The sequence below is a fragment of the Rhipicephalus microplus genome, chromosome X (assembly GCF_043290135.1).
Source record: "Rhipicephalus microplus isolate Deutch F79 chromosome X, USDA_Rmic, whole genome shotgun sequence".
NCBI lineage: Eukaryota > Metazoa > Arthropoda > Arachnida > Ixodida > Ixodidae > Rhipicephalus > Rhipicephalus microplus.
Window position 1 is genome coordinate 222,242,812 of NC_134710.1, and position 16,417 is coordinate 222,259,228.

The 16,417-nt window shown below is 44.5% G+C and overlaps 1 protein-coding gene across 1 annotated transcript in view; it reads left to right on the top strand.

Annotated features, from left to right (window-relative positions):
• Positions 1 to 16,417, top strand: part of LOC119187540 (paired mesoderm homeobox protein 2) — a 91,313-nt gene that overhangs the window by 7,418 nt on the left and 67,478 nt on the right. The gene's annotated exons all lie outside the window — the stretch shown is intronic.

A 16,417-nucleotide genomic window follows, 5' to 3' on the forward strand; every position in this document is an offset into this window, starting at 1 on the left:
ATAGGATACACAAATTAGCCGGATACACGTGACGTATATCGTTTCAAAAAGAGCTGGGACTCGGCGGTGGTGTTTCCAGATAATTACATGACTCTTGCACCTCTAGTGACTATGAGAACCAGACCTACTCAACTTAGCAAGCATCATTCTAAACTAAAGCTATAGTACCGTGTACATGTAAGGTAGTTCCAGGATAAAAAGAAGGTACCATGACCATTTAATGTGTCTAGTACAAGTTTCAAAGCTTTCGTCACTAACACCAATAAGTCCATTAAATTAGCGCGTAAACAATCTTTCTAACTTGGCTGTACAGGCGGATTATTGGTAACACAAATAGCCATGGATTATAGCAACGCTGTACAAATCTGCCCTATTCCGTTTTGAGTTATTTTCCAGTACAAGAGCCGTGTGCATGACAACCGCAAGGCTAGCTAATTTCAACATGCGAGAGTAACGAGAGGTGTGGCACTTTTCAACTTGAGAGTACAATCGAGATAAAAGGCAAGAATAATATTGTGAGGAAAGTTTGTGGCATTCATTTGTACTATCAAATCACGCGAGCACTATTACTCGCATGAGTTCCGGCGACGACGAAAATCCTGCCTCCAATTCAGATAGTGGATTGCCAATAATAATAATAATAATAATAATAATAATAATAATAATAATAATAATAATAATAATAATAATAATAATAATAATAATAATAATAATAATAATAATAATAATTCATATTATATTGTTGTTGTTGTTGTTGTTGTTGTTGTCTGGGGTTTAACGTTCGGAAACCACTATAGGATTGTGAAGAACGCCGTATATAGTGGAGGACTCCTGAAGTTTCGACCATCTCAGTGGTGTTCTTTAATGTGCATTTGCATCTCACAGCAGGCAAGCTTCTCTTTCGCCACCACCTAAACTCGACCACCTTGAAAAGGACCGAAACCGCGGCTTTCCGCTCAGCAGCCGAGAGCCGTAACAACTGATCCACCATGGCGGTCGATGACCTTGCATAATGCTTCCACGCTAAAACACACCACAAAAAGAAAGGGGAAAAAAGAATATACGCATTTTAAATGAGACGGACATCAAAGAAGCTCGAATAAAGTTATCGTTGTGGTGAGGCGATGATGGCGATAAAAACGTTGCAGGAAGCCATGCAAGAGAGAAAACAAGATCAAATGTCCTCGACTTCGACAACGCCGTACAAACTGGTATAGACGGCTAGCAAGGAAATTCAGCCGCATACCTTTTTACTTTTCGAAATCCTCTTAGCTAAATATTCGCTGAGCGAGCAATGACGTAAGCAGCACTGTCGATTTCGACACCAAGTTGTTAGGCGACTGAGCAGGCGACAAGGCCATGAAGTTAAGTAGCGTGGCGTGATATATAACACGAAGACGGCCATAAAACGATTCCGCGACAATTACACACGAACAAACAACCGTGACGCAGGCGATCGTGTGCGAACTGTATTAATAAATGCGAAGCATTTCGTAGCGATCTATCTATCTATCTATCTATCTATCTATCTATCTATCTATCTATCTATCTATCTATCTATCTATCTATCTATCTATCTATCTATCTATCTATCTATCTATCTAGCCACCTACGACTTTTAGCTCTCCTGGCCGTTTCGATAATGGTATCGATACCAAAGTTGTAATGGCGTAATATGACTACATGGCGAGCATAAGTGACTAGTCATAACATGAAAATCATAACATGCATGTCATGAATGTGATGAGTTACATTTCATGGTCCTGCTGCTCTTGCGGTTGTTTCGTTTGCATGGCATATTTCAAAATTGGTATGGCGTGACATGACTCCATGGCAAGCATAAATGACAAGCCCTCACGTGGAAATCATGACATACGTGTCATGCAAGAACATGACTACATGCCACGCTCATTGTGGACTGCCGGTCGTTTTGCTAGCTTCACATATACCAATGAATGACGAAGGTATATGACTGCCTCAAACATGATAATCGTGAGATGCGTGTCATGTAAGAACATTACATGCCACGCTTATGATGCACTCGCGGCCGTTTCGCTAGCTACCAAATTGGGTATCACGTGACGAGAACGGACGACGAAAGTAAATGACTCGTCCAAACATGATAATCATAACATGCGTGTCATGTAAAACATGACTACATGCTATGCTCATAGTGCGCTCACAGCCGCATTGCTAGACTCACATACACCGAATTCGGTGTTACGTACGTGACGTGAATGGATGACGAAGGTATATGACAAGTGCCAACATGATAATCATGACATACGTTTTATGTAAGAACATGAGTACATACCACGCTCATGATGCGCTCACGCTCGTTTCAGTTGCGTGACATCTACTAAATTTGTTATTACATGACGTGAATGGACTCCGAACACAAGTGCCAGGAAAAAACATGATGATTATGATGGAGAAGTCATGTGCGGCATAATTTACATGCCTACCACTGCTGGTGCTGGTATTGCCGATGTTAGTGGTCCCGTCGTTACATGACTATAAACAACATACGTTCATATTACCGAGATACGTGAGTGCGCATAACATTTCTATACTTGTGTTCAGTGTGTACTACGACCGTCCGCCTCGTAATGTTGTGCTGATTAGAAAGTGGCATATCAACCTTCCTCATTCGTATGAATGAGGAAGGTTGATATGCCACTACCAAATGAACTACCAAATTCGGTATTCTGTCACGCGAACGGACAGCGAAAGTAAATGACGCGTAGAAACATGATAATCATGACATGAGTGTCATGTAAAACATGACTACATGCTATGCCCATAGTGGGCTCGCGGTCGTTTTGCTAGCTTCACATATACAAATTTTGGTATCGCGTGACGTGGATAGAGGATGAAGGTAAATGGCATGTCCAAAAATGATATTCATGACATGGAAGTCGTGTGCGGCATAATTTGAGTGACATATCAACCTTCCTCATTCGTTGTTCGCGTGTCATCGATTCCCACTATACGTAGGATCTGACAATTTTTTTTCTTAAATGTATCCGTTTTAAATAAATGAACTTTTCTTATTGCCGTTCTGAATGATGTCTTCAACCCTATCAGATGTTTCCGCTACGGAAAATGCAACTGTGAAGACAGCGAGAAAATAGCTACTTTTGGTGAATTTTAATTTTAGAGAATATGGACACATTTCTTGAAACACCCTGTATAATATATATATATATATATATATATATATATATATATGAAAAGATGTGTATACCTAAGAGATTGCTTTTCATGTTTTTGACACAATAATATTGAAATCTCAAGGACAGTAATCAAGGAATGTAGGGGAAGTTATTAGACCAATTGTACTGTAAATGTGAAGAAAGAAAAGTGGTGAAAAGCTCTCAGCAAGTTATCTTTTTCCACATTTACATTACAATTAGTCTAATAACTTCCCCTATACATTCCTTGGCATTATTGTCACTTATATATATATATATATATATATATATATATATATATATATATATATATATATATATATATATATATATATATATATATATATATATATATGTGTGTGTGTGTGTGTGTGTGTGTATGTGTGTGTGGTGTGGGTGTGTGTGCGCGGGGTGCCCCCCGCTGTCTTTAGCTAGACGCGATCGAATTGATCGTATCGTCATTGGATGGTGTGTGTTTTGTGGGGGGGGGGGGGGGGGATTCAGCCACGGCTTGGCTGGATCGGGAAGGATTCTCTCCTTCGCCACGACGTAGCCTAATAGGTGTTCTGTGGCCCAATTTCGTCAACTGCCGGGCTGCAGATCGTTACTCCAGATTCAGTGGAAAGCCGGAGTTGCAGACGTTGGAGAGGCTTGAAGTCCGGAGTGAAAGCTACACCATCGTTCAGGTAGTGCAAGCACGTGTGTCATGCACGGTATTCACGACGCGCTCGAAGGTCCTGGGCGCATTGCACAGTTGAAATGACATGACGTTGAACTCGTACAAACTGTCGGGCGTGAGAAAGGCTCTTTTTGGTCAAGCGTCACCACCGATGGGTATAGTTGCCAGTACCTCGAGCGCAAATCGTGAAATCAAAATAATTCTGCTCCTTGCAGCCTGTCAACCGTGCTGTAGATTTGCTGCAGCGGATAAGCATCTTTGCGAGTGATATTGTTCAGCCGTCAGTATAGTATACATAGAACCGCACAGAACCGAGCTTTTTCGCAACGAGAACAACAGGCGACGTCCATGGGCTGTCCGAGAGTTGAATAACATCGCATCGAGTCGTTTAATCGATTTGCTCGTTAATTACCCGACGTTCTGCGGGATATACGTGATATGGGCGTTACTGCAGCAATGGTTAGGCGCTAGTATCGGTGCGATGTGTAATAGTAGTGTACGTGGGGCCGAGAAAAGTTTGCCCGAGATCGAAAGAAGAATGAACTTTTTCCAGCAGGCCCAGCAGTTCAGAATGCTGGACCGACGTGAGGTTATCAGCAACGGAGGAACCAAATATATTAGCAAACGACGAATGGGACGTGGCAACAGCATTGAGTGTATACTGGATCTGAAACAGTGGGTGTAATCATGTGCGTCCACAGATTGTGCGTCCTCGAGGGTTTCCACTTTGTATAACCATTTTTTTTTCTATTAGAGAGAAAGGCTGACTAAAATTTGTTAATTAGGACCAGTTAGATTTACAGACCCTCGTCAGAGTACATGTTTAATGGCACAATATATCATGGGTACACCTACTAATCAATGTACTAAGGACCAGCAGCATTGCAAACTGCTAAGTCGTGCCCCTGTCAAAACAGACGTGTTATCTTGTTTCTCTTTGCAAATTTTCACTGGGGTAATGGCCTCAGCCAGGTGAAAAAAGGCTTCCCGGAAAGATACGAAAGTTGTAATTTAGAATTCACCGGTAGCGAAGTGTCACGTAAGCTCAAATGGCGGCTGTAGCGAATCGACACACGAGTAAGCTTGCGTGAAGTATCATTCCGAAACGCGTGAACAAAACAGCTTCAGGGAGCGATCTCTTCAGTGATGTGTACGCAGAGGATAAAAATCAGAATGTGCTAGCAAGCGGATACTCCATAACTTGCTCAAATTCAAAGACAGCATATGATGACGAAGCCTTTCCCTAATTTCTTCATACTTCTTTCACCATTTACGCATTGCGGGTAACGCATCAATCGCTTTTGTTTTTCGTTAAGGTGCCGTAATTCAAGAGTTCCAATGCTGGTTTTATGCATTACTAAATTTTATGTTAGAAGTGTACGTGTGTTTGAAAAAAGCTTTCAAACAAATCTCGGTGCTCATTCTCTGATTGTTTATAAGCTATATTTGTAGGAGCACGTGTACGGTACACTATTTTCCTGTGAAAGTCTGTGTAAAAGTGAACGATGTTCATGAAACCGTTATATTTCATGGTTCTCACTTAAACTTTTATAATAACTATGCCAGTGTTAACAATCTCAAACTGAATTCTGGGGGGGGGGGGGGAGGGGGTCTGCAGTATCTGAGAAGCTCCGCACGAAAGACCGGAAATCATGCTGTGCACTTTGCACGAGTTCATTCGTTGCAGTACCGTCCAAGCGACTGAAATAGTTAAGTGTTTGACGTCGCTAACGAATTTGGTTTAAGACCATCAGATGTTAAGCAAGGTAAAAAAGGGGGCTAGTTGGTGAAGATTCATCGTGGCTTACCGAACGAAACACCCGCGGACATAGACATAGAGAAAAGGACGTGGTACAGTACTGACCTCCGACTGAATTTTTTTGTTGTAAAAACGAATATATATATATACTATATGAACAGAAGGCCTCGCGACTGAACCGGCTCAATCATTCGATCAAAAATATACACAACGCAACAAGGTTATGACACGTGGACGCAATCCCACCACAAATAATGAAACACACAAAAAACACATGATTCAAACGTCACCATGAAATCGGGCATGAGATGATAAGTGATCCTTAGCCGCTATCTAACACGGAAACTTCGTTATCCAGTAATGCGATGGATGGCTGGCTGGCTGACACATTGAGATTTCTTCTTGACCCAAGTGCTCTTCAAGCACTCAGACAAGCTATCAAGAGAAATTGAGGCTTTTTTTTTCAATAAATAGGAAGGATTCATCCAATGCAAATAACCCTAGATTAGGGGAAACCCTCATATCTTTTAAATAAATCACCCATGAACAACTCAACCTCATGATGTAAATTTGGTGTCTCGTCTTAAAATCACATGAATTTGTACCAATGAGTTTGTTGCATGTGAGCAGAAGCGGGTTCTTGCTTTTCACACCCATCGGAATGTGCCTGCCATGGCCATCAATGGTATCCATCATCAAGATTTGCAGCTCGACACACACCATTTCACTCCTTTCACATTGCCTTCGACCGAGCACGCGAATATGCAGAAGCAAATGTAATCATTTCATTGTTTTACCGGGAACATTACCGATTCTGTTTTCGTCATTTATCTGCATTTTGAGACAACAAAAAGCGAACGCAAATATAGAGGAACAGAACACGAAGGAAGCGCATCATCATGTGGGCGCGCCGTGGCGGGCATCGAATAATCCGCGTGCCATGACGTCATCAGACCTCCCGCCAGCTGGCGCCACCCCAACCTCTTGGGCTGACATAAACAACTACCATCCTATAACAGTGACATCAGTGGTCTACAGGCTGGCGATGCAGATTATAAAGGAAAGACTGCAGGCATGGATAGAGGATGAGGGGGTGCTGGGGGAACTGCAGAATGGATTTCGGAAACACAGGAGGTTGGAAAACAATCTGTTCTCACTGACGCAGTGCATCTAAATAGCAGAAAAGTAACACAGGCCCCTGTGGCCAGCATTTTGGATATCAAGGGAGCGTACGATAGCGTGGTTCAAGAAGAATTGTGGGGAATACTGGACACACTATAGGCGTGGAACATGTAGTCACTAATATTTTAAAGGGTATCTATAAAGGTAACAAGGTAGTTATAAAGTGGGAAAAACAGGTATCCAAGCCTGCAGAGGTAAAACGGGGGCTTAGGCAGGGGTGCCCCCTGTCACCCTTATTATTCATGATGTACCTACAAGGATTAGAGGCAAAATTAGAGGGAAGTGGACTGGGCTCCAACCTCTCTTTAGTGAAACAAGAAAAACTTATTGATCAGGCACTACCAGCAACAATGTACGCAGATGATATAGTGCTAATGACCAACAACAAGGAAAATTTGCAGAGATTGATGGACATTTGCGGTAATGAGGGAGATAGGTTAGATTTTAGATACAGTAAGGAAAAATCAGCAGTCATGATTTTCAATGACAACGAAGGTAGTGAGCTTAGAATACAGGAGGTCACGCTAGAGATAACAGATAAATACAAATATCTGGGCGTATGGATAAGCAATGGGACCGAGTACCTGATGGAACACGAAATATACGTGACGACTAAAGGTAACAGGAATGCAGCAGTCATGAAAAATAGGGCACTGTGGAATTACAATAGGTATGATGTTGTGAGAGGAATATGGAAAGGGGTCATGGTTCCTGGGCTGACGTTCGGCAATGCGGTCTTGTGCATGAGATCAGAAGTTCAAGCAAGATTAGAAATTAAGCAACGTGGAATAGGTAGGCTAGCTTTAGGAGCTCACGGGAATACACCAAATCAGGGAGTACAAGGTGATATGGGATGGACATCATTTGAGGGCAGGGAAGCTAGCAGCAAGATAAAATTTGAGAAGCGATTGAGAGAAATGGGGGAGGAGCGTTGGGCTAGGAAGGTTTTCAGCTACTTGTACATGAAGAATGTCGATACAAAATGGAGGAAGCGAACCAGGAAGTTGACTGGTAAATACTTAGAAAACAGCAGGTGGCCAAACCAAAAAGAACAATCGGTTAAGAAGAAAGTGAAGGAAACGGAGACTGGCATGGGAAGAATGGGCATGATTAAGAAGTCCGCACTAGAGATCTATCAAACTTTTAAGCAGGAAATTGCCAAGGAAAGGATCTATGATAATACTCGGGGTAGTTCTCTACTGTTTCAGGCCAGGACGGGAGTACTGCGAACCAAGACATATCGGGCCAAATACGAAGAGGTAGACACAGTATGCAGTGCGTGTGGAGAGGAAGAAGAAACTGCCGAACACTTGATAATGTTCTGTAAAGGGCTTCACCCTATAGTTCAGGATGATGGCGCAGAGTTTTTCAAAGCACTGGGGTTTAGGGACCGGGAGGGCAAAATGGACTTTAAGTGGGTAGACTTGACTAGAAGGAGGTTATGTGATTGGTGGCTAAAGTCAAGGCACGAGTGAAAATTAAACTCTTCACTGCAAAGTACAAATCCTCAAACTCACTATTTAAGAAAAAAATATAGTTTTTGGTTCATTAAGTATTACGGCTTGGTGGCGCTAGCCACCGCCCGATCTTTAGTAAAGGGTACAGCCATATCCATCCATCCATCCGGGGGTAATGGCGGTAATGGGTCTTGTCCGATTCCTGTGGCACTTACTAGCGCTATACGGACAACCTGCCTATGGACATCCCTTTCCCCTCGAAATAGAAGGCTTCTATTTGATATAAAAATTCAGTCCTCAGCCAAAAAAAAAATGAGGCGAGACTAAGTGCTGGATTTTATTTTTGAACATGACTTAATGTCTTCAACAAGTGTATTTCATCCTTGCGGCGCTTATGGCGAAGCGAGCACCTCTCTTTCGTAATTGTACCCACCGAGGTGTTACTTTGACATCCTAGTGTTGACCGAAAGGTCACGAAATCGAGTCTTGGCTGCGGCAGCGGCCAATTTTATAAAATGGAATCAATTCAAAAAACGTTTTTATGCATACATTTGGGGCATGCTCTAAAAACAAACAGTTTATCATGATTAATCTGGGAGCGATCCACTACAACATTGCTTAAAGCTTGTATATAGCTTGAATCTCAATAATCTTCATCCACTGCTGTCAGCCTATTCAGTCAATAAAACAAAACAAATACTGCTTTCTATAATAATACCTGGATCACCGCAAATTTGTTATGAATCACTCCGAACGTTCTCTATAGCATATACAGTTGTGAATATTTTGACCTACGGGAGTTGAAACTTTATCAGCGACGCTAGGCTAGAGTCAACCGACCACAAATAATTTACGAGTGTTGTTTCGTAAAAGTGGCTGTCATTATTTCTCTTTTTGTGCATGCAATGCTAATCATGGCTTGCTAAGGATTGTTAGCTGCAGTTCTTCTGTCCGTTATTTGATTGATATGTGACACCATGAAGATTACACGAGTGGCTATGTATTAGGTGTTCACTGTGTTAATAAAAAGATATTAACAGCGTGCAATATTCGCGGCTATGCACGATTGCTCTGCGCCTCATTATTTTCTCTTTCACCTATTAATTTTAATTTCACCTTATAATCATTAATTTTCTCTTTCACACCGGCATCTGAAGACCTGTTTTTTAGCGGTCTGACTGAATTCCTTCGTTAAGCACTTTCTGGCAGTAGCCATGCATAAGTACTACCGCCTGGATAAAGTTGTGTAAGACAAGCAAAACGCATTCAGCGTCTTGCCTGGGTCATGCGTAGAATGAAAACGCACCACCTTTCTGCTACTTCTGTATTCCGTACTTGAAGCATATTACGTATGCACGGCGGTCAAATCCCGTAGCCTCTTCGCCACAGTTAACCTTCGATGGGTCGTGGCCACCGCCGCAGTGAGCTATAGCCTTGTACCGGTGCTCTCGGTTTATGTACGTAGCACCTGTGCGCGGCCGATATACGCAAACTCGGCGGCTGTAAGTGCGTCACTTTCTTATGACGCTTGCACGACGGCACCTACACAAGGAAAAGAAGAGAGAAAACGTGATGGGCTGCCGCATCCCTGAGAGCACCTCAGGGCATCACAGTCGCCTGAGGGTGACGCACACGCAGAGCCGCTTCCAGGACGTCGGGACTTTGCCGCCGCCGAGCCATGTCATGTCGCCCAGCTTGGGTGTCTGCTCAATTAGAAAACAATGGAGCCCGTTTACACGGAATATAACAGGCCCCTCCACAGGGAACAAACAGGCCGGAACACTTTATGGAAAGGCGAGCTCGCGAGATTTCCGATGACGCGGCGAAGCTGGCTGAAATGGGTAGGCAGCGTGATGAGAACGCCGTCAGCCTACGCGTGGAAAAGGCCCCAAGGTATAACGCGCATTCGCCGCCTTTCTGATCCCGTGTTTGTCGGAACGCTTCTAACGCATAAGCATTTCTAAGCCGACCCAACGAGGATAACAGTCGTTTCCTCTGCCCCTCTTTCCCGAACAATGCATCGCTATACATAAATAGTGTACAAAAGAAAATAACTTTCGAAGGAAAGAAAGTTTGCCACGGAGAACCTAAAAGCGTACGCTTGGGATCCCGCTGTTCTGTCCACTGAGATAAATACCTACGAGAGCAGAAGGTTTGTATATCCGAAGCATACGCATGTGTGGTACCGAGAACACTCTGCCATGGCCTTGGGGAAAGATTGTGTGCAGAGGGAGGGGGGGGGGGGGATAAAGAGCCTTCCACGGGAGATATGGAGCAGACTTGGAGCATGGCTGGCATAAGGCAAATTTGGACTTCGCGAAAATTGACTTCCAAGCACGCCACTTACTTGCCCGATGCACAACGAGCGCGGGAAAGACAAATACTGGATGCCATCGGTAACGAAAAATGCACTGTGCTCGCTACGTCTTGGAAAATAAAATGATTGATTGATTTGTGGGGTTTAACGTCCCAAAACCACTATTTGATTATGAGAGACGCCGTAGTGGAGGGCTCCGGAAATTTTGACCGCCTGGGGTTCTTTAACGTGCACCCAAATCTGAGTACACGGGCCTACAACATTTCCGCCTCCATCGGAAATGCAGCCGCCACAGCCGGGATTTGATCCCACGACCTGCGGGTCAGCAGCCGAGTACCTTAGCCACTAGACCACCGTGGCGGGGCTTGGAAAATAAAATGAAGACAAGAAGCACTCAGTTGTGTATCGTCTCTTCGTATATATATATATATATATATATATATATATATATATATATATATATATATATATATATATATATATATGAGATATAACAGACAGTAATGCCAAGGAATGTACAGGGGAAGTTATTAGAACCAATGGAATGTAAATAAGAAGAAAGAAGAACGAAAAGTGGATGAAAAAATTACCAACTGTGAGCAGTTGGTAATATATATATATATATATATATATATATATATATATATATATATATATATATATATATATATATATATATATATATATATATATATAATACCTGTTAATACACTCAATGGAATATCCCTGTCGCTGTTACTTTGATAGTTATGACATTTACTTTTAATGATTCACTGCTGAATGCGTACACGTGCAACTGCTCGAAATTACATGTCATGTCATGAAGAATGTGGTTTCTAATGATAGTGTTGGCTCTGATCTACGCGTTATAGTCAAAATTAGGTCATTACGACCCGAACCAAAGACTGGGAACGAAAGTTTGTGCGTTACTTAGCCCTAAGTTTTCCCCTTTTTATCCGCGAGTATACAGTACATGGCACTCAGTAAAGTTTTCCGAGCTATCCTTAGCGGATACGCCGAGGTGTTCATAACGGCCGCGTTTCAATGAGCCGATGAATTAGGAGTATTTGAGCGATCAAGTAATTATATCGGCTAAAAGGTAAGTTGCATATATCCCAAGCGGATATGGCGTAGTAACGGAGACCAAGACATGCTCAGTCATTCTAGAATTATTTAAAGACGCCCCTCTAGCAAACCGAGTGTCATTTGGATTTTGCAGCTATCCTGTAACGGAGTATATTGAATCCGCTACTCACTGCTTCAGATGCCATATACATGGATATATAGCGAAATATTGCTAAGGTCCCATCCGCTGCAGGATATGCACATACGCACAAAGAGGGCACGTCACGTTCTCGGCCTCGTTGTGCTAACTGTGGGGTTCAGCATGCTGCATCGTGTGATGGTTGCCCCAAAAAGAAAGCAGCTACTCTGGCACGGACAGTGGAGCGATTCCAGGGGAAAATGCGAAAGTGAAGGAAACCACCACCCACCCGGATTCACAACTACAAATCAAAAGCAACAAGAAACAGTACAGCGCAGCGACACGGCTTCGAAAGATTCCTTTGCATCAGTTTTTGAAAGGAAACCAGAAAAGATCACCATCTACAAAAAGCCAAGAAACGCATTCAAGCGTTCTAGATGCAAGTCAAGAACGGAGGTCCCCGAGGCCGCAACAGAACAGGAAAAGCCAAGAAAAGATGTTGAACGGCAACACCGTCAATGGCATATCAAGTATGCTAATACCCATGACGTTCGCGGCAATCAAGGCTCTGCTCTGTGCAAACCCTTCGAAGAAAAGCATCCCAGAAGGACAGGCAGTCCTGGCTTTTGAATTACTTGTGACTTCTTTCATGGCGCAACGCCGTGATTCTCCATCGTGACAATCATGGCTTCGCTATACCAATGAGCTCACCGGCAGTGTCTATCAACAAGCACCTCCGTACATGCACGATTTTCCAGTGGAATGCCCGTATAGTTTGTGACCAAAGTTACCAGACGTTTAGTATCTTGTGCAAGTTGTTGGGACTCCGGGTCCTGCTGGTCTCGTTTTCGGTAGCTGGCCCCGTCGCAGGATCCATCGTCCGACAATTCAGCGAGAAGAAGCGCCCGAACGAACAACAGAGATTTATTTACATGTGGAGAAGTGATCAACTGATCCAAAGAGAGAAGAGTGAGAGTGATACAAAACGTCTTCGGCATTTTATAGCGCCGCGTTGTTGACACTGGGCGCCTTGTCCGCATCGTCAGCCAATACGGTGTCCCCGGCACCTCGGCCACGAGGGAGGGGGAAACACCTCTCACAACACAAGGAGTGGCACAACCTAACACGATGTCCATATATGGTCACGGCGCCCTAAAATGTTGCCAAACATGGTCACGAACGCACAGCAGATTCCGGAGTTCTCCCGGCGAGAGGAGGAACCTGAATAGGGAGGTGGGGGTGGACGACACCGTCGGTCAAGAACCGGTTCTCCCCCAAACTCCTCTTGCTTGGTTCCCTAGGGCCGGTCGTAACAGTCTCTCGCGCGGGGGGGTGAAGATCTCGATGGGCTGAGGTTTGCAGCCACTGTCCGGAGAGATCAGCGCCGGCAGTTGGTTTGGTGACGACCGTCTTTGATGAAGTAGAGGGCAACACCTGCTTCATTGTGGGCTCAACAGACATCACATACGCACATGAAAACACAACTACTCAGCCGGTGAGCGCCGGACAATTCCGCCAAACTCCACCAGGCAATTTTCCCCTTTAACTGATATTAAAGGAAATACACAATTTATTCAAAATGTTACTCACACTTTAAGGTGACACAAAACAACAACACTGGAAGCACACCGAACCCGAAACCCTGGATAGCCGTGTCTTCAACGTTTTCAAACAAGTACACTTAAAAGAGTAAAAAAAACAATCACTAGCTCTTGTCTAGGTCAGGAAAAAAAATGCCAGAGTTCTCGAGACATCCTCTCGCGTCAGGGGCATCGACTTAAGCCATCAGCGTTGCCATGGAGTACACCCTTTTTGTAGCGTATTTCAAACGTATATTGTTGCAAAACGAGGCTCCAACGCAGCAGGCGGCCGTTCTTAGAGGACATGGTCTGTAGCCAGGTGAGAGGACAGTGGTCCACTTCCACAATGAACTTGCTTCCGGCAATATAACAAATCAGTTTCTGGACTGCCCAAACCAAGCACGCACATTCCTTTTCGCTAGCGCTGTAAACCTGCTCGCGAAGGTTGAGTTTCCGGCTAACATAGAGGACGGGATTCTCTTGATCCCCCTCATCCCTTTGACTAAGAACTGCCCCCATGCCTCTATCACTAGCGTCGCATTGGACTATGAAAGGCCTCGAGTAGTCCGGTGAACTAAGCAAAGGTTGGCTCGACAAGGCCGCTTTCAAAACGCGGAAAGCCTTTTCTTTCTCCTCATCCCAGTCGACCATTTGGGCCTCGGTCTTGCGCAACGCGTCAGTAAGAGTGCTGGCAATGTCGGAATATCTAGGGATGTACTTACGATAGTAACCAGCTATTCCAAGAAAAGCCCGAATATCGGTTTTCGTTCGGGGCTGGGGAAAGTCTCGGATAGCTGCCACTTTCATTTCAAAGGGACGGCGATGCCCTCGACCGATAACATGCCCGAGATAGAGTACCTCTGCTTGTGCTAGCTGACACTTGGGCGCCTTTACCGTTAAACCTGCTTCGCGCAGGCGTGTCAGTACTGCTCTCAAATGCGCCAAGTGTTCTGGCCAGGACGAGGAAAACACGGCGACGTCGTCCAAGTAAGGCAATGCGAAGTCCTCTTGACCCCGCAAAACCTTATCCATTAAGTTTGAAAAACAGTAAGGCGCGTTCTTTAGGCCGAAACTCAACACTTTAGGGCGGAATGTCCCCAATGGTGAAATAAATGCAGCATACCGGCTCGCCCTCTCGGTGAGCGGCACCTGCCAGTAACCTCTCACTAGGTCTAGCGTTGAGATAAATTGCGCGCTGCTTACCCTCTCGACGCGTTCCTCAATGTGGGGAATTGGGTATGTTTGATCCTTGGTGATGAGGTTTAACTTACGATAGTCTACGCAAGGACGCGGATCTTTGCCGGGTACCTCCACAAGAATTAACGGGGAAGTGTAATCACTTTCACACGGCTCAATCACGCCCAATTCCAGCATCCTGTTAACCTCTGCTTTTATTAGCTCAAGCCGGCGAGGTGACACCCGATACGTCTTAGATCTTACCGGTTCCGACGAGGTAAGCTCTATGTCATGAGTGAGGACGGATGTCCGGCCTGGCTCGCTTACAAATCTGTCCTGAAAATCGGTCAAAAGACCACGCAATTCCTGCTTCTGCTTCGTTGTCAGTTGTGACTTTGATACTAAATCCTCAACTTTTTTCTCGATCGGGACTTCGTCCGATTCGGGAGCTAATTCAGGGATTTTTGCCGGAACCTCTTCCGGAACATTTAAAGTCATGTTCACGATGGCTTCCCTCTCTTTGTAGGGTTTGAGTAAGTTGCTATGATACACCTGGTGTGCCTTACGACTTCCTGGTAATTTTACCACATAGTTGGTGTCAGACAATTTTCGAGTAATTTCGGCCGGGCCGACCCATTGCACTTCAAGCTTATTCTTTTGGGAGGGCCTCAACAACATGACCCTGTTTCCTACAGTAAAGTGTCGTGCTTTAGCTGTCCGATCGTAGTAAAGCTTAGCCTTCTGCTGTGCTTTGGTCATCGCACTCTCGGTCAGTTCTTGGGCTTTTGTTAGACGATCCAATAAGGTGAGGACATATTCCACTACTACAGGATCATCACCCTGACCTTCCCACGACTCTCTCAGCATACGAAGAGGAGACCGCAGTCTGCGGCCGTAAACAAGTTCCGCTGGCATAAACCCTGTTGTCTCATGTGGTGCAGTTCTTAGTGCAAACATCGTTGCAGGTAAGCACATTTCCCAGTCAGTTTTTCGTTCAAAACATAAGGCTCTTAACACTCGCTTCATCACGGAGTGAAGCTTTTCTATCGAGTTCGACTGCGGATGGTAGACTGAACTATGCAATAATTTCACGCCACACCGCTCTAGAAAGGTTGTCGTTAAGGCACTCGTGAAAATGGTGCCCTGGTCTGATTGTATCTCGGCAGGAAAGCCTACCCGGGCAAACACGGACAGAAGTACGTTCACTACTTCCACGGAACTTAGCTCTTTTAGCGGGACTGCCTCTGGAAATTTAGTAGCTGAGCAGATTAAGGTCAGGATGTGACGGTAGCCTGAAGTTGTCTCTGGCAAAGGACCTACTGTTTCAATTACCAACCGACGAAAGGGCTCCGTGATTACGGGTACCAGCTTCATTGGAAATTTCGCCTTATCTCCCGGCTTACCCACTCGCTGACACACATCGCAAGATTTTATAAACCTCTCTACATCTTTAAAGCATCCAGGCCAGTAGTATTCCTGTAAAAGACGATTTTTCGTCTTCTTTACGCCTAAGTGGCCTGACCATGATTCTCCATGCACCAAACTAAGCAAATTCTGACGATACGCCTGAGGTACGACTACCTGGTCAAACTCTACTCCTCGCCTATCTAGATATTTTCGATAGAGTATGCCGCTCCTCTCTTGGAATCTCACATTTCGTTTGGCGATTCCCTCTTTCGAACTCTCCTGGAATTGCTTAAGCGTCGGGTCCCCCTTTTGTTCGGTTATTAATGAAGCGGGGCTCAGCAGCCGACTGAAATTATCCGAAGTTGGCATGACACACAACTCTTTTGTAGTTCCTAGTACCTGGAATGTGTCACCCTCTGTGCTATCCTCTGTACTACCAGGAAGCGGCTGGGGAGCAACGGC